Consider the following 27,032-nt stretch of genomic DNA (forward strand, 5'->3'; position numbering starts at 1 on the left):
CTTTTTAAGGAAAAAGTGTACCTTGCCGGAAACCGATCATTGTCACTAATAGAGAGATGTAACAGGGAATCCGGAAGGCTGGTCAACCTTAAAAGCTCTGAAAGGTCGGCGCTAATCGCTCATTGTTTAGTTGAGACATTGGCAGCTGAAGCAGCCTCCACCTGTTACTCTTATGTAAATTCTTGCTGATTGGCTGTTATTGGAATTTCCTGCCTAAAGGATATGGTGTATCTCATAACCTTAATAAAAGGGACAGCAAAGCCAGAGCCGGGTGTAGTCCTCTCTTGGGCTCCCGCCTGGCCCCCAATATTCCCAAATTAATACTTTTCTAGTCTCTTTCATTTGTGTGCGGCCTTCTCCAGAACCTGAACCCTGAACCACGCGGGCCGTGAAAGGGGCTCCCACAGTACCTTAGTAGGCAACATATAATGGGTACAATTATATAAAAGGCACTTCACAGCCATCGAATTAATTCAAAAGGGAAAGAACCTATAGTAAAAACTATTTCCACCCAAAAAACCAAATCTGGATAGCCTTAGAACATGTCTAGGTGTTACAAACTTCTGATGACTTTCTATCCACTTCTCCAAATTTCCAGATTTCCTCCCAACAATAAACATAAGAGTTGACACAAAATGACTTCAAAGCAAGATTCCTTTGCCTTCTATTACAACCGTTCACATCTTCTAAGTCTACTGTTCCAGTTATTTTCCAAGAAAAATTGTTTCTCTAAAGATATATTATCTCTGCCTTCACCAAACATAACAGCTCCCCAAAATAACCTTCATTAGGGACTATTAGATGGTTATTACATTCTTCCAAATTTCCACTATTAATAGCTTTCCTAATAAGCTCCTCCCTAAAACTAAACCCAACAAGGAAAGTGTGAAGTTAAGGATTTTTTAAAATAAGAGTAAATACCAAACTTCAACCCAACACAATTATAATAAAAATTTCATAGGAGGGAAATAAATGTTTTGTTTACTGGTACAAGTCAGTTTGGAACAGACATAATAACCAGTAATTTATCTTTTGCAATCTTTTATCATCTTCCCCAATATCTTATCTAATGTGTTCAACAATCTGTACCAGACATTATCTATGTGCCAGGTGTTAGGAACTAATGATACAATGAGGGGAAAACTCAGAATCCTTGCCTTCAATGCTCTACTGCAGGGGTCCTCAAACTTTTTAAACAGGGGGCCAGTTCACTGTCCCTCAGACGGTTGGAGGGCCAGACTATAGTTTAAAAAACAACTATGAACAAATTCCTATGCACACTGCACATATCTTATTTTGAAGTAAAAAAAACAAAACGGCAAAAACACCCGCCTGTGGCCCGCGGGCCGTAGTTTGAGGACGCGTGCTCTACTGGAAAAAAAAGGAGACAACTGATCAATATGAGACATCTGTTTCTCATGTTATTAGGGCCAGATAAAAAAACATATGCAAACAAAAGATTGGTCCTTTTTACTTTGACAACACCAAATAAAGCCATTTGCAATTCTATCCTCAGAAGCAGAGAAAATTCTCATTGGTTATGTCAAAAATCATAAAAATTATCATATACTTTTATCAGGGGTCAAACCTAGTACCAGAAAAAACATCCCTATAAAAGCACTTCAAATACCCTTTGGCATTGAGGAAAATAAAAACTGTTAACAACCACCTTTGGGAGACAGACCAATGCAGCAATAATGCTGACAATCTATGAGCAAAGTCAGAAAGATGAAACATGTAGCACAAACCAAGATTACTTCCTTCTGCATAGGAAATATGCTTTCAGATAGGATTTCAAATTTTTAAATATATTTCAAGAAAAATTATTCTAGTACCTGCAAAACTTCTGCCTAGATAAACCATATATTAAACAGACAGTAATAAACTTCCAAATCGCTGTAATCCACTGGTGATAGCAACTGAAAATTATCAGGCTTAAGTTCAGAGCATGATCAGGCCAATCATGCAAGAAAGAAAACTATCAGCTGACACCGTTGTTAAAACATTCCTCTGACATTGAAAAGGTACCCAGGTCTACCAGCAGTCCAAAAAGAACAAGGAGCTTAGGCTGAAAACCTCTCAGATGCAATACAGACTTCTGATAAATTTAAGAAAAAGATCACTCTCCCTAGAGTAAATAAGATAACTGCTCCAAAAATTTTGTAAAAATGTTGTTTTAGCACTCAAAAAGAAAGAAATCCAAATTTGTACTCAACAGTACTCCCTACAAAATAATATACTGTGTTTCTATTTACAAAGAAATCAGAGTCGTTTCTGCCCAGAGTGAGTTAGAAAGAAAAATTTAAGAAACAATAGAGAAGGTATCAACAAAATGTGTGTGTGTCTCCGCAACTTTCAGATAACTAAGAACAGTGATATTCCAAAGCAAAAGGGAATCCAATTACCATTTACATTTGACTCTAATATATAGCTCAGTGAGGATATAGATATTTTCCTCTGCATTTCCTATAGCATTATAATTTTTCTGAGCCTCATTATACAATGACCAACATACAATATTAATGTGACATTTGAAAAAAGGGACCCAGGGAGGAACCAGATGCACTGAGAAAGGCAGTTATCACTTCAATTTACTAGAAATTATCTACAAAGTAGACAATTCAACAGCATCTTTACAACAACTAGGAGTTTACAGATTCCCACCATAGTCCCATTTGATCCTTTCTCTCAACAACTCAATAAACTGAACCAAACAGAAGTCCCCATGCCCACTCTACCGACCACAGAAGGAAAACTAAGAAGATACCATCTGCACACGACCACACCGCCAATGAAAGGCTCTGAGGCAGTTCTAAAGGTGAACCGCATCTGACCCGATTCCCACCTGCTGCGCAGGTTATAGCCTGTACTGCCACGGTCATTAGCTCTTCAGAGGTGCCAACTTTCCCCACATGTATCCATGCTGATCATTTGAACGGACAGATTTAGAAAAAACACTCACTTTGCCCTCTCCTCTCAAGAAAGAAAACAGTTTTCTCCCACATCCTGGGGAAAGAAAATGTAATGACTTCAGCTCTGGAAAGGGAAATGTCACTCCAATACTTGTACTCGCTGGATAAGAAACAGTCATTCTCATAACAGCAACCTGCGGCAGGGAATACATCAAACTATGCCAGAGAATCACTGCAATGTGGGGTCAGCAGATCTGAAAACCCTTGAAGAGGGAAGACTGGGTTTTATCTGAAACTGCTGTGGTGCCGAGAATCATTCTTCCATGTAAGAATGAATGGATTGTGAAGTTCCTCCACCTGACAAAATCCAACCTCGTAAGCCAAGGGCTGTGTGTGCCCTCCAATGGCTCTCTACATTTAGGTAGGAATATGTAAACCCAGCCAATCCTGAGTTTATACACTCATTCCCAGAACATGTGTCTTATTGAAAGCACCTAAATAACCAAGATGGAATGAGCTAGCCAAATTCAGAGAGTGGCCTTTGTGGTATCAAAACAGCACAGAATGAATGCCCCGTAATCAGAAGTGGGCTTACGCTTACAGTAAGCAGCACTTCCTCAACTCCCTGAGTCACTTAGGGAGAACTAAGATTGGTGGACTCTGACAAATATCTTAATTTCTTCCAAAAAGACATAATAACAAAACACAGGACCTGCAAAAGGTGGAAGTACCCAAAACAGCAAAACTCTAGGTTACAATTAACAACTTAAAACTAAATAACAAAAATACATAATCTTTTTATTTGAAGTAGGCGTAAGGAATTACCAAAGATGGGGTGCCGAAGGAAATTTTAAAAATAAAAAAATACAAAGTCCTCCCTTTCTTTAAAGAACACACACACTCATTAATACAAGCAATTGCTTTTCCATACTGTTCAAGGTGAAGTTTTTGCCAATCACATACAGAATGTTTTACTTTTTGCACATTGCCTACAGTGTGTCTCTTCTACTCAGTGGATGAAGGAAACCACGGCTTCTCAACTATGGTGCAATGAACATTTTGGACCAAATTGGGGTGGGGGTGGGGTGGCGCCTGCCCTGTATATTATCCTTGTTCTCTCTCCATGTAAATTTAGTAGCTCAACCCGCTTGCCCCCATCAGGACAACCGAATAATATCTTCAAATACTGCCACATACCCTCTGGGGAGCAAAATTGCTCACAGTTGAAAACCAGAACTTTAAACAAAATCATCTATCACAGGGATTTCAAAGAGTTAAGCATCTGTGTTTATTCAAATTGTGCTTGACCAATATGGAATCCATAAAGCTAACACCATTACAAAAATAATGTAGCATGTTCTTTGTTCTCTGAAATAAACTGGACTAATTAAAAAACACTGCCTGAAATAGGAATTACACAGATGTATGAAGCTGAATTTGGAAAACAGATGTCAATACCCTGAAAATCTTGATGCTTCCTGGCAAGCCCTGAAGGTAACATTCCTCACTGGTGACTGCTCTGGTCATGGGCCACGGGGAGGCTTCTGTTATCACAAAACTAAAGGGAAAACCTGGTGTCCGCAATGCTAAGTCCAAAGGAAACCAAAAGCCTGTGAACCAAATCCCTCATGTGAAAGGGGACAGAATGCCTAATCTCTCCCCCAAAATAGGGCCGTAAATAGAAAACCAAGAATAGGAAAAAAATAAATACAAAAACCAAACAGATGGATAAATAAAAGATGTATATCCATACAATAAAATATTATTCAGCAATAAAAAGAAAGAAAATACTAATGTTACAACCTGGCTGAAACTGGAAAATTGCTAGGTGAAAAAAGCCAGTCACAAAAGACCACATATTGTATGATTCCATCTATATTAAATGTCCAGCAAAGACAAATCCACAGAGACAGAAAGCGGATTGGTAGTTGCCTGGAGGTGGAGAGGTGGCTGGGGAGTGACTGCTATGGTTATGGGGTTTCTTTGGGGGATGATAAAAATGTAGAACTGCTGTGGTGATGGTGGTGGTAGCTCCACGTATCTGTGAATATACTAAAAGCCATTAAATTGTACACTTTACATGGGTAAATTATATAATATGTGAATTACATTTCAATAATGCTGTCAAGCCGAAACCGGTTTGGCTCAGAGGATAGAGCGTCGGTCTGCGGACTGAAGGGTCCCGGGTTCGATTCCGGTCAGGGGCATGTACATTGGTTGTGGGCACATCCCCGATGGGGAGTGTGCAGGAGGCAGCTGGTCGAGGTTTCTCTCTCATCGGTGTTTCTAGCTCTCTATCACTCTCCCTTCCTCTCTAAAAAAATCAATAAAATATTTAAAAAATAAATAAATAAATAAAAAGAAAAGATCTTAAGGATTTAAAAATAAATAAATAAATAAAATAATGCTGTCAAAAAATACACAAAGCCCAGCCACCGTGGCTCAGTGGTTGATCAACCTATGAACCAGGAGGTCATGACTCGATTCCCAGTCAGGGCACATGCCCAGGTTGTGGGCTCGATCCCCAGCGGGGGGCGTGCAGGTGGCAGTCAATCAATGATTCTCATCATTGATGTTTCTATTTCTCCCTCTCCCTTCATCTCTGAAATCAATAAAAAATAAACACACACACACACACAGAGAGAGAGAGAGAAACACTACAAACTAATCAGAAAAAGCACAAGCTTTGCTACAGCTAAAAAAAAAATAAAAAGCATCTGGCTATAAACTTCACAAGGATGAGCTCGCTCTCTGCCATTGAGAAAAACCACTTCTTTTTTTTGTTGTTGTTTTTGTTTTTTGGTTTTTTTTTCTTTTTTTTTCTTTTTTTTTTTTATTGAGGTATTATATGTGTACATATCTTACCATTACCCCCCCCCCGAAAAACCACTTCTTAAAGCTATAAAAAGCATAGTTAACTAAACACAGAGAAGTTTTATTTCAATCTTTAATGTACAGGAATACCTGGTCAGGCTTACTACCTCTGCACATGTTCAACAGTAAGTTGGACAGGTTTTCTTTCAGTTTACCGAGCTTCATTATTAAAGTAATTGAAAACCATGGCCCATTAGCTCGGACCACTTGATGAATGGAAAGGAGACTGACTTTTATACTTAAGACAATTACACTTCATACATATATGAAAAACCAAAAGCATTCATAAAGTACTTCTAATCCATAGGTACAAGTAATATCAAGGGAAAACAGAACCATAAAACTCACTGGAGCAGTCCTTCTGAAAACACTTCGAGTCGGAGTCAGACGGAAAGGAAAGGTAGCTCTGACTAAAAGCAAAAGTCTAAGCCAAACTCAACTTGCCATTACCCATGTCTGAGCTGTTCTAAGTGGGTGTGACCAAAGGTATTACCCTGCCATCTTTGCTAACCTGATGTCATTCAAAGAGAAAAGCAGAAGAGCCAAGAGAACTATTCAATGCCAGATACCAGCAACTAGTGAGCAATGGGGGCGTAGGGGATGAGGGTCCCCAGGACCTGGACCATGATGCTGTAGTGGTAACCCTACATCCTCAAACATCAATGTCCAGAGCATAGGCCCTGTCGATTCTTTCCTAAGTTCAGCAAATATTTACTGAGCACCTACTAGGTGCCAAGCACTGCCCTGGGAGCTGAAGACATATACATGCTTGATCAGAATACACACAATCTCTACCCTTAGAGCGGTGCTCGCCAATCGGACCACTGGTGGACCGCAAGGTCCGAAAGGTTGGCGACCACTGCCTTCTAGAGAGCTTACAGGTTAGTAGGGGAGGGAGGAGATAATAAACAAGTAAAGACAGAGTACCACTATAGTAGCTGGTGGTAAGTGCTATGGAGAAAAATTAAGCTGGGCAAAGGGGATGCAAGGGTTGTTAACTTGTATAAGGTAATCAGTGATAAGGGATCATTCAACCTAAAGGAAGGGAGCAAGTTGTACAGTTACCTGGGGGAAAGCATTCCAGACAGAAAAAAGCAAGTACAACAGCCTGAGACATAAGCATGCCTGGCATATCCAAACAGCCGAGGGCAGAAGCAGTAATGGCAAGGAAGAAAGTCAGAAATAAGGAGGTAGCATGGGAGCATTTACTGAAGTAATAGAAAAGTCATTGTAGGGGTTTGAATTGAGAATTAAGACAGACTCCCTCTTGGGGCTGTGGGGTTAGGAAATTACTGATTCAGGCAAGGGAGTGGTTATGCAGTGCTAAGTAGTCAGATTGTGGATCGGTTCTACAAACAGAGCCATCGGAATCTGTTGTCAGCTTGTGACAGACTGTAAGACAAAGAGGAGAGTCAGAGAGGCCAAGATTTGGGCCTGAGCAGCTGGAAGTGTAGAGTTGTCATTAACTGATATGAGGGGAGAAGGAAAAGGAATTCTGCTTGGAACATGTGAAGTCTGAGATGCCTAGATACCCAAGCAAAGATACATGAATGGGTGGAGAGGTCAGGAAACTCTGGGCTAGAGATACAAATCTAGGAGTCCTCACCATATAAACAGTACGACAACCATGCGACTGGATGGTATAGAAACAAATGGGGATGAAATAGTCACGGTGGCAAGAGTATACTTTGAAGCAAATAAGGTATTATGGGCAGGCCAAATAAGTCTGTTAACTGCCAGTGAAGCTCCAGTGGAAAGACTGTATCCGTACTGGGATAAAATCAACACACTGTTTTCTTCACAGAGAAGCCCTCTACCTGTGTAAGTTTCCTACAGACAAATTCCATATTAATGTTACCAAATGCTGCATTTAATAAAATCCAGGCAGCTACAGTCTTGGCTGGTTTCCAATCTAGGAAGACACATACTGGTAAGATAGAAACACCCCTCTCCGCCACCACCTCCAAACCTCGAAAGGAAATATTCCAGCTGTCCAAATACAGTGAGGGATGGGGAAGGCCATCTGAAAGCCTACCCTGCAAACTAGCAGAGTAACTAGTTTTAAAAACAGCTTTCCTAAGGAACATTGTGAGGGTTACATGAAAGGAGAGAGAGAAAACGTAACCAAGTATATGAATTCACAACAAAAGCTCCATTCCAGAAAAATGGGACTTTAAAGCTCACTAGTGATGTTTATTTGGTGTCATAATTAAAATCCTAAAGAAGAATTAAGTAAAATAGAGGGGAGGGAGAGAATATTGTTTTTAAAACCTTGATATGAAAAGTTTTAAATGGATTAAAAAATCTATGTGCATTATCAAGAAATTACAATTATATTTATCAATTAAAAAGGGGGAAAGTGGCTAGATTTAAAGAATAATCATACTCTGGAGATATAATTTAAAGCTATCAAAATACCAAATTCTGGCTAATAAGAAAGATGTTCCCAACAACTAGAGAAAAATGCAATATTCTTCTCTCATTTGCCACCTCCTCCTGTATGAACCAATTTCTTCCACTAAAGGTGATCTTCAAGAATTTGATATGTTCATCAAAACGTCTTCATCAGAAATTGCATGTAGTCGTTTTCCATGTTTAGTTTACAGAAGCACCCTCAAATTTTCCATTAGAAAATTTGAAGACATTACATTAGATATTTTAGGCAAATTCAGTGTTTATTCTCTTCCCTCGTTGTATTTCTTGTCTTACATTACCAGAGAATATGTAATGAGATGTTCACAAAGTACCATATGAGCACTACCAAATGTCCAATGTACCCGTATGCCATACAAATATCACCTCCCACATGTGGAGCGACAGGAAGCATGAACCCCAGGTGGTCTCTGACAGGGCAGGGCGCTCATGTTCCATGGCTGACTGTTTTAGATTCCCTGTACTTGTTGGCACCAAATGACTGATTCCATTAACAGTCAGAGCAGGAAGAGCCGTAAAAGGAGTGGAGGGGGTCACTACCCAGTAAGAAAGTCTGGACTTCAAAATAAGGGCTCTTACGTATAATTATCTAGCTGCTAATGGTCATCAGCAATGAAAGAAGCATTACTCACTTTTTCTCAGGACTAAAGTCTCTCCATGACCAGGAATGGCACTCGAGACTGCCAAGAGCTGCCAAGTGACATATGATACGTACAGCATGAAGCGGAAAACACAACAGCCAAGTTTGTAGGCACTAATAAGCTAAACGAACACTTTCCATTTTGGAACTTAAAAGTGAGGAAATTGTAAGTGGAAAGACAGAAACGATGAAATGAATCATGGGACAGCACAGGCCTATAGAATGTCATCTAAAGTTCCCACGGCAGGTGTCAGCTTCAGATATACCTGGCTTCTGGTCCCACTATGTTAACCCTATTGTACTTCAGTCATTTTTAGAGCCCTCTCACAAAATAAAAATAGCTCTTAAGAATATGCCAGTACCCTTCTAACATGTGTTTACACAAAAAATCTTTAATATCATTTGCTCAAGGTAAAATACCAATTCTATCTACTAAAAAAAAAAAAAAGGTGCTGAAACCGGTTTGGCTCAGTGGATAGAGCGTCGGCCTGCGGACTCAAAGGTCCCGGGTTTGATTCCGGTCAAGGGCATGTACCTTGGTTGCGGGCACATCCCCAGTAGGGGGTGTGCAGGAGGAAGCTGATCGATGTTTCTCTCTCATCGATGTTTCTGGCTCTCTATCCCTCTCTCTTTCTCTCTGTAAAAAATCAATAAAAATATACTTAAAAAAAAATAAAAATAAATAAAAAAAAGGTTTAATCCTATATAATAAAGAGGTAATATGTATATTGACCATCACACCCTCACAAGATGGCTGCCTACAACCAGGCAGGCAGGGGGTTAGGGAGGGATGACCAAATAGCAGGCTGTGTGGGGGCAACCAGGCCAGCAGGGGGGCAGTTGGGGGCGACCAGGCTGGCGGGGGGGGGGGGGGCAGTTAGGAGCAACTAGGCCAGCAGGGAGGGGGCAGTTGGGGGCGAACTGACTGGCAGGCAGGTGAGCAATTAGGAGCCAGTGGTCCAGGATTGTGAGAGGGATGTCCAACTGTCGGTTTAGGCCTAATCCTGGGGATCGGGCCTAAACCGGCAGTCGGACATCCCCCGCGGGTCCCGGATTGGAGAGGGTGTAGGCTGAGATGAAGGGACCCCCTGCCTCCGTGCACAAATTTCATGCACCGGGCCTCTAGAGTGTGAGTGTGTGTGTGTGTGTGTGTGTGTGTGTGTGTGTGTGTGTGTGTATAAAATCAGCAATAAGCAGAATAAACTCATATGGAGGGCAGAATGTTTTTACATTTTCACCCTCTTAGTAAGAGAAACAGCCAAACATTCAAGAATAAAATAGTCCCTGTTATTACAGAGGAGCTTACTTTGTTTATTATAGCAAGCTTTAGAGGATGATATAATGATCCCATATCACAGATAATATACCCCAATCCTGTTCAGCATGGGGCATTCTCTAATAAAAATATCATTTACCTCTGGTACCAGGTCCACCTGAGAATGAGCAGAGAATAACCATCAGGTCTACATCAGGGGTCTCTAATATAGACATAGCACCGCTATACAGCAAGTGTCTATCAAGATCTTGGAAAGAAGATCATTCCTGAGAAATCATTAATTTGTGAAATATGTGCCAAAATAAGAAAAACTATGTTTCTTTAAAGAATCAGGTAAGAAAGCTTAATGCTATAGTTTATAGTAAAACATACCCAAATGAAATCTATAGCATTACAGTTTAAAACACAAATTTTATTAAATACAAGAGGCCCAGTGCATGATTAAATCATGCATGTGTAGGGTCCCCTAGGCCTAACCTGCCATCCAGGCCATATCCACTGCCCCGCAAAGCCTAGCACGCTCCGCGGACACTGTTTAGCAGCCTGCTCCCCACTTTTGATGGCAGGGGGTCCACTGGTGCTGGAGCGGACACACAGCTCCCCGCTTTCGATCGTGGGGGAGCTGGCTGTCTGTCCGCTGGTCGGGACCCGGTGTGGCCGGCGGCTCCGAAGTCCCTGGGCCCCCAGGGCGGGGCGGGGCGGGGGCGTGGTCCTCTGGCAGCCGGAGCCCGGGCCGGGGTCTTGCCTTCGCCTCCCGCCCAGGAAGGCTGAGGCCGCCACCGCCTCCTCTGCCTTCCGGCTCCCTCATGAGCCCTCCCTCGGCCAGCCCGGGCTGCGTGGAAACCCACGTCCTCTATGGACGACGCTGCCGCGCGCTCCTGCAGCCCGACCGCTGCCAGACTCCTCCCCTGGGAGCCGCGCCACCCGCCTGCCCAACCACACTGCCTCGTCAGCCGGGGCCGCCAGACGCCCAGCTTGCTGCCCCAGAGGCCCCTTCTGTGCCGCAGCACAGCCATGGCGCAGACGCTGAGCTCACGCCACCAGCGGCAGCGCAAGCTCAGCGTCCCACCGGTCCAATCGGCCACCCTGGCCACCCCAAGTCCCGCCCCCTGCGCCCCCCGCTGGCCCAATCGTGGGCGTAGCGGAGTGATGGTAATTTACATATTACCCTTTTATTATGTAGGATTTGCAAAGTTGCAGCTTCTTCCAATAAACCTCATCTTGACATTTATAAATTATGAAAACAGCCCTATACCACTAGACTAAAGGAGATCGTTTTGATTTAAAGACCTGAACATTATCAACAGAAGGAAATACGGGGGGCGGGGGGGGGGGGGGGGAGGAGAAGAAAAGCTATGTCTTCAGAATTTTTCAAAATAAGCTTTTTAAAATATGAAAGCAACTAAATAGAATCGCACCCATGAACAATAACTGTGATAACACTGAGCAGGACTAAAGGAGGTAGAGACTGCATTTCTTCCAGAAGCAAGTAAATCTACTAACAAGACTTGTATTGGTCATGTGTTGGCAGGCTTAATCAATACCACACAGGTATTCTTTTCTAATCTTTCATCTCATATAGTGGAAGATAAAAGGATGGTAGAGCAATTGCCAGATTAAATAAGGTCTTATCCCTACAGTTCAAAGTCAAGTTCCCTTGACAGATTTTCTGTTTTATTGTCAAGAAAAAATTAAACCTACAAGCAAAATACTCATTCCATACTGCACAACCACAAAAATATTGGAAGCTCAGTTTATTGACCAATGTAAACGTGTATTGAAGAGCTCTAGTCTCTAATGACCTTTAAGAACACCTGGAAAATGCAAGCAAGGCAATATTCAACCTCAAGAACATAAATCTCAAAAGCAACTGGCAAATGCAACCTGGAAGGCTGACATGTAAATGGAGCACGGGGTACAACAGCACTCCCAAAAGACACCTGCTTTCTCACTTCAGAAAACAGACGAGTTTCTTCTCAAATGTTTTCAGTGGAACAACTGCCACTTCTGATGAAAGTTAATTTGGTGCAATCTATAGGACCTGGGGGAATGCACAGCTTCCTATCCTTACACTCCTCCCTGCTCTATCTTACAACCTGCAAATTGACTAACAATATGACTAACTATCTAGAGACATGTGTGTCATTTTCAGCAACTGGTAATTTACAGTTTTATTTTGTTGTTGTTTTAAAACAGCTGGATATGATGTGTTGCTTCTTCCCTATAAGCCTGTCACTTTTGATATTTTTTAAACAAATGATATACTATGAGCAGGTAAGAAGCATTTTTTAGAATATTACAGAAATTCAGAATTGTGTAGAAAAGGCCTAATAGTAAAAGGCAGCTCTTCTCACTATGAAAAACCCAGGAGGTCCCCAATAGATGTTTAAGCATCCTGAGAGCCCCATTACCACATCCACAACTAACCCTGCTCCCTGAGATCAAAAACAGTAGGGTAACATGTTTGTGGGTGATCCTGTTAACCTCCCACAAAGTGCAGGCTTGGGAATCAACCAGATGGGAATCAAAGAGAACTGAAGAAGATGCCAGGGCTTCTATCCCTAGTTTCTACAAGGGGGGCATGTGTTTGGCGGGTGATACACATAATTGAAGGGACAGGAGATTTTTAAGTAGCTATACAGACTGAGTTAGCTACTAGGCAGCTAGAAATACAAAATGACACCCAGGAAAAAGACCAAGGCAAGAACATGGACTTGGGAGTCATCCACATATAGGAGACACTAAATGAGATGACACAGGAAAGAGCATTAGATGAAGAGTATAGGGAAAATGTAAACACCATAGCATTTTCCAAGCCATATTCCTTTAAAAAACAACAAAAACACAAAACCTCTGTGTAAAGTAAGTGTAGGACACATTGCTTATAAATACTCTTCAAGTTTATAATCATTGTCACATTAAAGGGTCTAAGAAACCTGTGGGTAAGAAAACTGTTCAAGTTATTATCAACAGAATCAAATACTCACAACACACTGCCCAGAGTAATTCATCTTCACATTACAAAACTTATAATGATCAATGCCAACTCTCATCCTTCCTTAGAACAGCATGTGAGTTTTGGACAAGAATAATAGAAATTCTACAACCTAACTAATCTCTTAAATTCCTGGTGGGAATCTGACTACCCAAATACCTGACACATCAACATGCTTCTTAACCATTGATCAACTGTAGAAAAGTAATCCAAACTATTCAATTGGCCATTGTCTTCACAAGTTAGAAATCAACATCAACTTAAACTGCAGAAACACAAAAAGAATTATTTGCTTCACAAAAGATTCTTAGATAGCAAGTTGAAGGACTAAATGAAGCAAATCAGGTATATTTTTACAAGAGAAAAGGGAGGAAGGGAGGAGGAGGGAGAGAAGAGAGGGAAGGAAGGAGGGAGGGAAGGAGGGAGGGTGGGAGGGAGAGGAGAGAGCACTCCACAAATCTGCCTGTCAGCAAAAGATGAATCAACTCCCTCAAGTGGGACATTAATTAAAATGTTAACAAACAGAAGGGGCCTATAAGGCACTCAAGATAAAAAAGACTCTTGAAACCTAAAATAACCTTAGGATAACCAAGGCAGTGGGAGTATCTCTGGCCTCAGTGAGCCCTAGCCACAACCCAGGTTCCAAGCCAGGAAAAGGGACAGACCCTCCCTGTGGTTACCAGCGAGGACCAATAAATCAAAGTGATGAGCACCACATAACAGGCTGGAGGTAGCGGCAAGACAGTGGGTATTACTGGTCCTCCAAATCAGGAAAGCATTTGGGAAAATGCTGTCAATCTTTTCTCCATTCCCAATGCCCTCATTTATCTTGGACCTCAATTCTTACTTTCTATAAATATTGTACCTTTTGTCTCAAATTTGAATAGCCTCAATCAAGACTTTTGAGGAATGCATGAAGTAGGTCAAAAGGTACAACCTTGCAGTTATAAAATAAATGTCAAGGGGTGTAATATACTAGTACGGTGACTACAGTAAGTAATACTGTAATGCACATGGGAAAGCTGCTGAGAGTAGACCTTAAAAGTTCTCATTACAAGAAAACTGTGTAACTATGTGTAATGATGGATGCTAAATAGACTTACTGCAAAATATACAAACATCGCATCATTATGTTAAACATCTACACTATTATAATGTTTTGTGTCGACTGTATCTTAAATTGTTTGTTTTTTAAAAAGAGAACTTTCAAGGAAAGACTACATGAGGTCTAATTTCCTCCTTCACAAAACTGCCTCTCCAGTCCTCACCTTGTTCACCCAAACACTCCACTAACAGCCTCCTATATGTATCCCCGGCACTTAGGCTTACTGTCTTTCACCTCTGCTCACCCTTTCTTTACTGTTTGTTACCTCAATAAACATTTGTTGAATAATTTTCATATATAATCTCCCAGGGACTTTATCCTTGACTTTCACAAAGACAAAAGATGACAACTCTTAGAAAGATAGAGTGAGCGGGTCTCATAACAATCTAGGCTTTAGTCTTCTATTCTTTCAGCAATTTATACAATTTGACCTGCGGAAAAAAGAGCAAGAAAGCATTTTTCTCCACTAGACCTTTTAACATAGTCACACCTGCCAAGTTTTAGAATCACATGTTCCATTATCTTACACCCGTTGATGGCAAACTGCAGCTCGCGAGCCACATGCGGCTCTTTGGTCCCTTGAGTGTGGCTCTTCCACAAAATACCACGGCCTGGGCGAGTCTATTTTGAAGAAGTGGCGTGAGAAGTTTAAGTTTAAAAAATTTGGCTCTCAAAAGAAATTTCAATCGTTGTACTGTTGATATTTAGCTCTGTTGACTAATGAGTTTGCCGACCACTGTCTTACACCATCTTAAGTTCAGAAACATAGCCTGGTTCTTGCTAGCTTTATAACTGTGGGCAAGTCAATTCCTCTGCCCAAACTTTGTTTTTTTCATCTATAAAATGAAGATAATAGTATGACAACCCCATGGAGTTGTTGTGAGGAATAAGATAACCCCTGTAAAGTACTAGTCTGCACAATGCCTAGCAAATACAAGATGCTCAGCATGTGTCGGTTAACACTGATAATGACAATATTCTACACAGACTCCCACAACACAGAGGAAAACAATCAACACTTTGCGAAGACTATGTTAGAGTGTATCTAGCTGACCCTAGAAACACTGTTTAGTTTGTATTGCTGAATAGGAAGAGTTGTCAGTTCTCAGAGGAGCTTGCTCTGACTCCTCAAACCCCTCTAAGGTCTCTCATGGCTCTCTGGGACCCCATTTTCCCTACACCAACCCTTTCTCTCTGGCTGTATAAGTATGGTCTCCTGGTTTCTGCTTAGATCCCTGAGAGTAAGAATTTTGCCATGTTTAACTTTGAAAGCAATCAAATATTGGATGAACAAAATATATTTATTAATTAAGCTTCATTTTTCATTATCCATCAACAAGCTTTCCTCTTATATTCAAAGTGCACAGATTCTTAAAGCAGTATATTAAGGTTCTCATTAATCTTTTCCTTAAATACATTAAAAAAGACCACCTTTGGGTTTTTGTTTTTAAATTAAATTATAACTCTCCATATAATACACTAACAGTGCCTTATTCCCCCTTTCATTCCAATTTTCTCTAAAAGAAAATAAAGAACTAAAAGCACATGTCCACGAAATTATAACATGTCTGTATGTGAGAGAATACCTTGAGATGTTATTCCTTGTAAAGCCTGATAAATCACTTATGAGTTTTCATCGAGAGCTATGCTGTCCAATATGGTAGCTACCGGCTACATGTGACTATTTAAAAATTCATTAAAATTAAATAAAATAAAAATTCATTTCCTTAGTCACTCTGGCCAAATTTCAAGTGTTCACCAGACACATGTGGCCAGTAGCTACCACGATGGACAGCACAGATTAAGAACATTTCCAACATCACAGAAAGTTCTATTAGACAGTACTGATTTAGATTTAAATGTATATAAATAAATACATTAAGAATCCCATTTCATCAGTAATCCACTCCCTTTTAATCAACTCTATTAGCTTTAAGTACAAGAATATACATAAATGTAAATCCAGGGACTTTATCCTTGACTTTCAAAAACAATAGATGACAACTCTTAGAAAGATAGAGTGAGCGGGTCCCATAACAATCTAGGGCAGCGATGGGCAACCTTTTGAGCTTGGTGTGTCAAACTTCGCCAAAAAACTGAGCGTAACTCAGGTAGTGTGTCACTTTGAGGAAAAAACTAACTCCAAGACTCTAGTCGCAAATGTTTCATCCTCAGGAGCAGCAAATGTTTCATCCTCGGCCTGCGGCCGCGTGTCATCAGAAATGGCTACAGGTGTCAGTGCTGACACGCGTGTCATAGGTTCGCCATCACTGATCTAGGCTTTAGTCTTTTCTTTCAGCAATTTATACAATTTGACCTGAGGAAAAAAGAGCAAGAAAGCATTTTTCTCCACTAGACCTTTTAACATAGTCACACCTACCAAGTTTTAGAATCACATGTTCCATTATCTTACACCATCAGCACGCCGTTGTAAATTTCCCTTTCCACACAGATCTCCTCCGACTCATTCAACATATTACGCCATCACTCTAAAATCAGAGCTGAGAGTCTCTGGCAGACAGGCTATAGACAGTCCGGATAAAATCCTAAATCTGTTCTCAAAGGATTTTTCCAATCCTATGCAATTGCTGTGCATGTGGGAGGCTGCACATTTTTCTTCATCATAAAAATAAAACCCCAATTTCTATAAAGATGGTAAGTTACCTCTGTATTTATAACACAAAATGACAGGCAGAGTTCTGTTTTTCTACAAAACTAGAGCTTTTAGGAGCATATGTTTTCAATCACTTATTTCTCAATAATGACTGAAACAGCTCAAAGCATTCCCTGAGCTCTTTGCTAGCTTTATCTGCCACGGGTTGCTTACAGGAAGAGAAGCAAAGGTGAGGAAGAACTCATGACTTTGGGTATGGTATTTTAATAAAATTCCAACCATAAACATCTTCCTTTATGCAATACCATGGTATTGGCTTTAAAACAACAATCAGGGAAACCTGTTTTCCGGGTAATGAATGGGGGTAGGGGAGGGGCGCTGTTACACAACAAGTGTGGGGTACAAGGGATTTAATGTGTTGGGAAAATGGCAGATATATATAACATCAACACCCTTGGGGGAAAGTTATGAAGCTTGGGGGAAAGTAGGGAAGGCCAGATAAGCTTGTTCAATCATGCTTTTTGGCTACAATTTCATTATAAAGTAGAAAGAAAAAAACACACCTAAGTGTATGCATGAGCTGCATTCCTCTGGAGGACTCCCTTTCACCCTGCAAGTCCCAGGTACCAATGATCTCTGAGGGGAAAGGTCAACCATCTGCCAGGAGAGGAAGCCAAAATATGAGCAAGTATTCTTTTCCATTGAAAGAGCTTCTAATGAGAAAGCCAGCAAAAGCAGGGTGGTGATCTAGAAAGCAAATTCTCCCTGGGGAATAGAACATGTTTCGAGGAGAATTTTGACAAAAGGGCAATTCAAGAACAAGGGAATAAAGTCATACGAATAGGAAAGGGGGAAGCAAGGAGGATAGATGAGTCTGAAAAAAATCTTAGATCTTGAGGCATGAGAATCAGAACTGTAGGCTTCAAGGTAAAAAGCAAAGAGAGACTGGAATATAACATCTATGCTTAAATGGGTCCTTGAGAGAATAGGAAGCACTCAGCTAAGATAAAAGAAACAGATTTACAACACCTGAGTTCCCCACCCATTAGAAATGAGGGAACACCCTTTCATTGTTCACATCTAGCTCAGATCAGGGATTATAAACACTATAACCCACGGAAAGGGCGCAGGTAAATAAAGGGGGGAAAAATTGCTCCCCACTAATATGGGTCAATTTTTCAGGAATACATGTCAAGAAAGCATTACATGTCATCTACAAATGATAAATACAGGTCAAAATTCCCAACAGTCAACCACCTGAATGGAGGCCAGAAAAAAAGAAGTAGGATAGCATGTAAAACAAAAGAGAAAATGAAAATTCGAAAATTCATCATAATACAATTTTAAGCACCAAAAGAGAAATGCTAAAAAGGGGGCCCTCGCTGGTTTGGCTTAATGGATAGAGAATCGGCCTGTGGACTGAAGGGTCCCGGGTTCGATTCCGGTCAAGGGCACATACCCGGGTTGTGGGCCTGATCCCCCTCGGGGTGTGTGCAGGAGGCAGCCAATCAATGATTCTCATCACTGGTGTTTCTATCTCTCCCTCCCTCTCCCTTCCTCTCTAAAATCAATAAATTTTTTTTTTTAAAGAAATGCTAAAAATGGGGAGGGGAGGTCCCTAAAAACAAAAATTCTGGGCTTTTAAAACCACTAGTCTCTTCCTACAAAAAAAGCTTAACAGAAAATACCCAAAAATAAAAATAAAAAGGAGCAAGAGATGTATAACCAACAGTAAGATACACTCCTCTCAACTAGCTCTTTCAATGATGCAAGCACTTTCAAACCAAACCAGACATGAATTTCATATAAAAGGAATAAATTATAAGGATCTCATAGATCACTTCATATACTAAATTATTTATAGTGTCCTGGGAGTCTCTTTAATATTTTTGTCAGGTGCTTTGAAAATGAGGTTTTGGAAGCCACATTTTACCAATCTTAAAAGGTAAGACAGCTGGTTCTTTAGCTGAGCTAAGCTTTAATTTGCATAGCAATTATTTGACTTTAGAATACCTAACACTGTGGGCAAGTGCAAATATTTGTTTATCTTAATCATCATATATTATTCTACCTTCCCCTGTAACTATGAATTGTGAGATGAAACCTAAAATCATGAATGCCTAAATTTAAGCAACAGATTTAAAAGTGCTATTAGCCCTCGCCGGTTTGGCTCAGTGGATAGAGCACTGGCCTGCAGACTGAAGGGTCCCAGGTTCAATTCTGGCTAAGGGCACATGCCTAGGTTGCAGGCTCGATCCCCAGGAGGGGGCGTGCAGGAGGCAGCCGATCAATGATTCTCATCATTGATGTTTCTATCTCTCTAACCCTCCCCTTTCCTCTCTGAAATCAATAAAAATATATTTAAAAGAAAAAAAAGTGTTATTAAACAGACTTTGAGATTCAGCAACACTAAGTTCTGTATCACAGAAAATGAAATGTAATTTATCTATAGTAAATGAAATGTCATTTATCTATAGTATAGACCAACACAGACAGAAATTACCTGAAATGCATAGTCATATAAACATCACAGCCCAGCTGATGTGGCTCAGTGGATGAGCATCAACCTATGAATCAGGAGGCCACGGTTAGATTCCCAGTCAGGGATCATGCCAGGGTTGTGGGCTCGATCCCCAGTGTGGGGTGTGCATAAGGCAGCCGATGAGTGATTCTCTCCCATAATTGATGTTTCTATCTCTCTCTCCCTCTCCCTCCCTTTATAAAACCAATCCTACCTAATAAAAGGGTAATATGCAAATTGACTGCACCTTCGCTACAACCAAGCCATGTCTGCCAACCCAACCCATGCCCACCAGCCAATCAGGGCGAGTATGCAAATAAACCCAACCAAGATGGCTACAGCCACAGAGAGCAAGGTTTCCCAGGCAACAGAGGAAGCCAAGCTTTCCGCATGCCCTTGCCAGGCCTAAGCCTCAACTCAAACTACAAAGTTTCAATTATAGAAGGTAAACAAATTCAAACAGAATGGCAGCAGCCACGGAGCTGGAGAGACCAGGCCAGGGTTGCCCACGGCAACGGAGAAAGCAAAGCTTTCCGCACACCCTGGCCGGGCCCAGGCCTCTGCTTAAGGCTACAAAATTTCAATTATAGAAGGTGAATTAACTCAAACAGAAATGGCTGCCGGCCATGGAGCATGCAGGAGGCTTGGCTCCGCTCCAGGCTACAAAGTTTCAATTGTAGAAGGTAAATAAATTCCAGATACCAGGGCCTCTGCTTGGGTTGCCAGGGGGCATGGCCGGCCTGCAAACCACCACAGGCCCCTTGCTCAGGCCGCTCCACACCCCAAGGGAACCCCCACCCTGATCCGGGACACCCTTCAGGGCAAACCAGCTGGCCCCCACCCCTGCACCAGGCCTCTATCCTATCTAATAAAAGAGTAATATGCAGATTGACCATCACTCCAACACACAATATGGCTTCCCCCATGTGGTCAACGATCCTGCCTCCATGTGGACACAAGATGGCCAACACAAGATGGCCAGCAGGGGAGGGCAGTTGGGAGGGACCAGGCCTGCAAGGGAGGGCAGTTGGAGGCGATCAACCCTGCAGGGGAGAGCAGTTAGGAGTGACCAGGCCAGCAGAGTAGGGAAGTTGGGGGCAAACAGGATGGCAGGGGAGCAGTTAGGCATCAATCAGGCTGGCAGCGGAGTGGTTAGGGGGTGATCAGGCTGGCAGGCAGAAGCGGTTAGGGGCAATCAGGAAGGCAGGCAGGCGAGCAGTTGGGAGCCAGGAGTCCTGGATTGTGAGAGGGTTCCCAGATTGGAGAGGGTACAGGCTGGGCTGAGGGACACCCCCCCCCTTCATGCACGAATTTCGTGCACCGGGCCTCTAGTCCTATATAATAAAAGGCTAATATGCAAATTGACCAAACAGCAGAATGACCGGTCACTATGATGCGACTGACCACCAGGGAGCAGAGGCTCAACGCAGGAGCTGCCCCCTAGTGGTCAGTGCACTCCCACAGGGGGCGTGCTGCTCAGTCAGAAGCCGGGCTAATGGCTGGCAAGCACAGTCGGACATCCCTCGAGGGCTCCCGGAGTGCGAGAGGCACAGACTGGGTTGAGGGATTCCCCCCCCCCCACCCCAATGTACGAATTTCGTGCACCGGACCTCTAGTAAAAATATATTTTTTTAAAATAAACATAGATTTTTCACAGATCCCAGAAAAATAAAATCAGTCCATAGTTGGAATTTTCAGAGTAGTAGTAAGAAAAAACAGAAATGGGGGGAGGTAGGTCTGTTTATTATATATCCTAATATTCATATTGAGAAATCTGGACAAATAAAATAACTAACTTGGTTCTAAGTATGGAAGTAGGCACTTAAGTATAATAAACTCCAAACCAAATATATTTTTATATACTCTACTCTCATTTTAGCATAATCATGCAAAATCCTAATGAGACTGGGGCTTATTTTGGTCACAAGTCTCATTGGTTAACCTCTTCCAACCCAGAAGGGACAAAGATTTCTGCCTTCCTCTCCCCCAGGCTGTCCCTTGTACTATAGCTCTGTCATACCAGGAGATTAAGTCTGTTCATTCACATATGAAATGGGGACTTGTTCCTTTTCTTATAGTCTATAGGCTATCTATAATAATAAAAGTCAGGCTCTATATTCTTCATAATTACATGAGTAATAATTGCAAGTAAATTACAACTCACTTCCTTTATAACAGTTAAGGACTACGACACAATATATTCTTCATAAAGAATATATTCACAATATATTCAACATAATCTTACTATCAAAAGCACAGCCCTTGAATTTGCTTCTTAAACCACACAATGGGTTTCTGTTCTGAGGCACTGAAAATGTATGTGGTTTCCTGGGTTTTTTTGTTTTGTTTTGTTTTGTTTTGTTTTAAGTGAAACTTTCCTATGTGCGTTTTGTTGTTGTACTGACTTTAATAATCTGTCCAATTGAGTGAACTCCCATGAACTCTCACAAAATAATTGTGATAGTGCCTTGTTTTATGAGTATATTTCCTGGTTTCTTTGAGGTCAAAATGTTTGCTATGAATTGACAATGAGCCTTCCCATGTACAGATGATGAAATTAATGTCACCTACAAAACAAAGATAACAGTATACTAACTCACAAATGTCTCTATATCCAGGAATGTGAACGATATAATGATTATTTAAGAAAAATGCTGGCTCTAGTAATACAGCCTACAATAAAAATTATAGAGGCAAGTAATGACATGTATTTCACAAGTACACCAGCCTCAATTAGCTTTTTTGAACCAAGCCTTTATTAGAAATGACAAATAATTCTTTCACATGCCTTAATTCAATCCGAAGAGCAAATGAGAATCTGGGTCTCAGGAATGTAACAGATTCAAAAGTGGGAAATAAAACTACCCAATGCTATGATCTGGTAGACTGAGCACTGGTAAAGCCCAAAAAGGCCAATTAGAAATTAGGCTGTAATTTTTACCAACTCTGTGTGCCTCACTTTCTTCACTTAAAAAGGGGAGTGGGGGAGAAACCAAGATGGCGGCATAGGTGAAACACCTAACCTGCAGCCGGGCACAACAATTTCAAAGGCACAACTAGAGGTCAGAACGGACATCGTCCAGAACCACAGGAGAGCTGGCGGACTGAAATGCCCACAGCTGGGGGGAAGGAGAAGGCCACGGGGACAATTGGGGGAGCCGTAAAAGCCTGAGGTATGGAGAAACTGGCGGAGACACGAGCACGAGCGCCTGCGGGGAGGATGGAGCCGGAGAGGAAGGGGCGGCTGACGGCCTGGCCGGCGTTCACTGGCAGGAAGGAGATAAAGGCTCCGGAGTGCGCTAAGCGCCGGCTCCGACTGCACTGAGCGCCAGTTCCGGGCGAAACCCTGGGAAGCCAGGCGCAGGCTGGGGGAATGAATCTGGGCTGTGGGGCGCAGGCACAGAGGAGCGGGGGAAGGCAGAGTTCCAGAGGCGCGCACGGGAAGGGGCGCAAAGGACGGACTGTTGCCTGTGCCACTGAACTGCCCTAGCGGGAAGGAGACATAAGCTCAGGACCGTGCTGAACCCCAGTTCCGACTGCACTGAACCCCAGTTCCAGGCGAAACCCTGGGAAGCCAGGGGCACGCTGGGGGAATGAATTTGGGCTGTGGTGGCAGAGGCACAGAGAAGCGGCGGCTCCAGACGCGCGCACTGGAAGGTGCGCAGAGGACGGACTTTTGCCTGCGCCACTGGGTGGCCCTGCTGGGAAGGAGACAGGGACGCCAGACTGCGTTGAGACCCAGTTCCAACTACACTGAAACCCAGTTCCAGGCGAGAATCTGGGAGTCCAGATTCATTAGGGGAGGGACTGGACTGTTTGGCAGTGGACGAAACTCCAGGGCGCGTTTCTCTCAGAGGTGTGTGCAAGGAATACAGAGGGACACAGACGCAGGAGCCTCATAGGGTGGGGCTGACAGGAAGCCAAGGTTGTAGGCTCCACCCTGTAGCTCCGCCCCAGCCAAGCTGAGCAGAAACTTTTTCCTGCTGAGTGCCTCAGGTAGTGGCTGACCCACACTGCATTGGAGACCCAGAAACGAGGGCATCTAGTGGTTGGTGTGAGATGACACCAGATTTCAATCACTTGCATAAGGGAGGCATTCTAGAGGCAGACTCAGTGAGCGCCAAGGCATTGCTGCATCAAGACCCAGCCCACAAACATGTCTCCTGCACAGCAACTCTTCCTATATAGACAAAGAGGGTCCTCACGGCCGGTTGGCCTGGAGGACAATTCCTCCCAGTGACACCAACAACAATCAAGACTTAACTGTACAAAGGAGGACCAAGATGGAGACATAGGGCGGCAGCCTGATCGTTGCCTACCACAACAATATTGAGACTACGACGGGAGAGCAGAGCAGACACCAGCCAGAAAGACCGGGGGGCTGGCTGAGCAGATGCTCTACAACTAGAATAAAAGAGAGGGGTACGCAGGATGATGCTGATGCCGGTGACCCAAAGTCCACACTTTAAGAACTATGGCTCAGGCGACACAATGGCGGCCTGGAACGTGCTCGGCGCAGTTCCCCCGGCGGTCTCCGGCTGAGGGGACGGCTCCACTCGCTGCCGAGCACGGACAGACGGGCCCCTGGGAGACATGGGGTAGGAGACTCCGTGCTTGCTGACCTCCGAGTCCTTCAAGAATCTCAATGCCCCGAAGTGGCCAGGTGCGCACGCTCGGCGACCGGCCACCGTTGCAGACCCAGGGGCCGACGCAGCGACACCGGACCGGCCCGCCGCCGTGCACCGGGCACACCGGAGCCTTGCCGAGCCCGCCGCCCAACGAGTTCTGCGGCGGCCGCCCTGGAGCTCTGAGAAAATGACTGAGGGAGTTGCTGAGAGGGAATTGACCGGCAGGAATTGGGATCAAGAAGACGAAACCCCGCTGAGACCCGAGTCCAGGCGAGCCTGCGAGCCTCTGGGCTCAGATGTGGTCACACGCCTCTGGGTCTAGATGAGGCCTCACGCCCCTGGGTTTGGGTGAGGCCACGCGCCCCTGGGTCCAGGTGAAGCTGGATTCCGGGTTCGGGTGAGGCCATGTGCCCCTGGGTCCGGGCGAATCTGAACCCTGGGTCCGAGTGAGGCCGTGGGCCCCTGGATCTGGGTAAGGCTGGGTCCCGAGTCCGGGTGAGGCCGTGCGCCTCTGGAACCGGGTGAGACCACGCGACCAGGGGTCTGAGAGAGGTAACGTCCCCCTGGGTCCGGGTGAAGCTGAACCCTGGGTCCGGGTGAGGCCGTGGACCCCTGGATCCGGGTAAGGCTGGGTCCCGAGTCCGGGTGAGGCCGTGCGCCCCTGGATCCGGGTGAGACCACGCGACCAGGGGTCTGAGAGAGGTAACGCACCCCTGGGTCCGGGTGGCTTCGTGCACCTAGGTCCAGGTGAGGCCACGTGCCCCTGGGTCTGAGAGAGGCCACGCACCCCTAGGTCCGGGCGAGACCATGTGTCCCTGGATCCGGGTGGGGCCTCGTGCACCTAGGCCCGGGTGGGGCCGTGTGCCCCTGGGTCTGGGGGAGGCCAGGCGTCCCTGGGTCCGGGTGAGACCGTGTGTCCCTGGATCCGGGTGAGGCCTCGTGTGCCTAGGCCCGGGTGAGGCCACGTGCCCCTGGGTCTGGGGGAGGCCAGGCGTCCCTGGGTCCGGGTGAGACCGTGTGTCCCTGGATCCGGGTGAGGCCTCGTGCACCTAGGCCCGGGTGAGGCCACGTGCCCCTGGGTCTGGGAGAGGCCAAGCGTCCCTGGGTCCGGGTGAGACCATGCGTCCCTGGATCCGGATGAGGCCTCGTGCACCTAGGCCCGGGTGAGCCCAAGTGGCCCTGGGTCTGGGAGAGGCCAAGCATCCCTGGGTCCGGGTGAGACCATGTGTCCCAGGATCCGGGTGAGGCCTCGTGCACCTAGGCCCGGGTGAGCCCAAGTGGCCCTGGGTCTGGGAGAGGCCAAGCGTCCCTGGGTCCGGGTGAGACCATGTGTCCCAGGATCCGGGTGAGGCCTTGTGCACCTAGGCCCGGGTGAGCCCAAGTGGCCCTGGGTCTGGGAGAGGCCAAGCATCCCTGGGTCCGGGTGAGACCATGTGTCCCTGGATCCGGGTGAGGCCTCGTGTACCTAGGCCCGGGTGAGGCCACGTGCCCCTGGGTCTGGGAGAGGCCAAGCGTCCCTGGGTCCGGGTGAGACCATGCGTCCCTGGATCCGGATGAGGCCTCGTGCACCTAGGCCCGGGTGAGCCCAAGTGGCCCTGGGTCTGGGAGAGGCCAAGCGTCCCTGGGTCCGGGTGAGACCATGCGTCCCTGGATCCGGATGAGGCCTCGTGCACCTAGGCCCGGGTGAGCCCAAGTGGCCCTGGGTCTGGGAGAGGCCAAGCGTCCCTGGGTCCGGGTGAGACCATGTGTCCCAGGATCTGGGTGAGGCCTCGTGCACCTAGGCCCGGGTGAGCCCAAGTGGCCCTGGGTCTGGGAGAGGCCAAGCGTCCCTGGGTCCGGGTGAGACCATGTGTCCCTGGATCCGGATGAGGCCTCGTGCACCTAGGCCCAGGTGAGCCCAAGTGGCCCTGGGTCTGGGAGAGGCCAAGCGTCCCTGGGTCCGGGTGAGACCATGTGTCCCAGGATCCGGGTGAGGCCTCGTGCACCTAGGCCCGGGTGAGCCCAAGTGGCCCTGGGTCTGGGAGAGGCCAAGCATCCCTGGGTCCGGGTGAGACCATGTGTCCCTGGATCCGGGTGAGGCCTCGTGCACCTAGGCCCGGGTGAGGCCACGTGCCCCTGGGTCTTGGAGAGGCCAAGCGTCCCTGGGTCCGGGTGAGACCATGCGTCCCTGGATCCGGATGAGGCCTCGTGCACCTAGGCCCGGGTGAGCACAAGTGGCCCTGGGTCTGGGAGAGGCCAAGCGTCCCTTGGTCCGGGTGAGACCATGTGTCCCTGGATCCGGATGAGGCCTCGTGCACCTAGGCCCGGGTGAGGCCACGTGCCCCTGGGTCTGGGAGAGGCCAAGCGTCCCTGGGTCCGGGTGAGACCATGTGTCCCTGGATCCGGGTGAGGCCTCGTGCACCTAGGCCCGGGTGAGCCCAAGTGGCCCTGGGTCTGGGAGAGGCCAAGCGTCCCTGGGTCCGGGAGAGACCATGTGTCCCTGGATCCAGGTGAGGCCTTGTGCAACTAAGCCCGGGTGAGGCCACGTGCCCCTGGGTCTGGGAGAGGCCAAGCGTCCCTGGGTACGGGTGAAGCCAGATCCTGGGTCCGGGTGAGGCCGTGCACCCCTGGATCCATCCGGGTGAGGCTGGGTCCCAGGCCCGGGTGAGACCACGCGCCCCTTGGGTATGGGTGAGGCCACGTGCCCCTTAGTCCGGGTGACGCCGTGCCCCTGGGTTCGGCCGAGACCAAACCAGAGGGAGTCGGACCTCCATTACCACCATTTGTCCACCATCCAGAGCTGAGGGGTCAGTGCTGACATGTACACATAAGGAACTACTGGACATCGAAATTGGGTCTCAAAAGATCTGTTGGTCCAGGGGGAAGCTCGCTACAGATTGATTCATTTGCCTGTCAGCATAACTATTATTGCTCGTCTCACATTCAGTTCTTATTAGTATATATCTAGTGACATATGATCTCGCTCATCTAGGGGAAATGATGAACAACATAGACTGAGGAACAAGAACAGAACCAGAAGCAAGGAGGCATCGAT

The 27,032-nt window shown here is 45.3% G+C and overlaps 1 protein-coding gene across 1 annotated transcript in view; it reads right to left on the bottom strand.

The window, feature by feature from the left end:
• The window catches only part of RERE (arginine-glutamic acid dipeptide repeats), a 397,399-nt gene that overhangs the window by 248,764 nt on the left and 121,603 nt on the right, over positions 1-27,032 (bottom strand). The gene's annotated exons all lie outside the window — the stretch shown is intronic.

Source organism: Eptesicus fuscus, chromosome 9 (genome assembly GCF_027574615.1).
Source record: "Eptesicus fuscus isolate TK198812 chromosome 9, DD_ASM_mEF_20220401, whole genome shotgun sequence".
Taxonomy (NCBI): domain Eukaryota; kingdom Metazoa; phylum Chordata; class Mammalia; order Chiroptera; family Vespertilionidae; genus Eptesicus; species Eptesicus fuscus.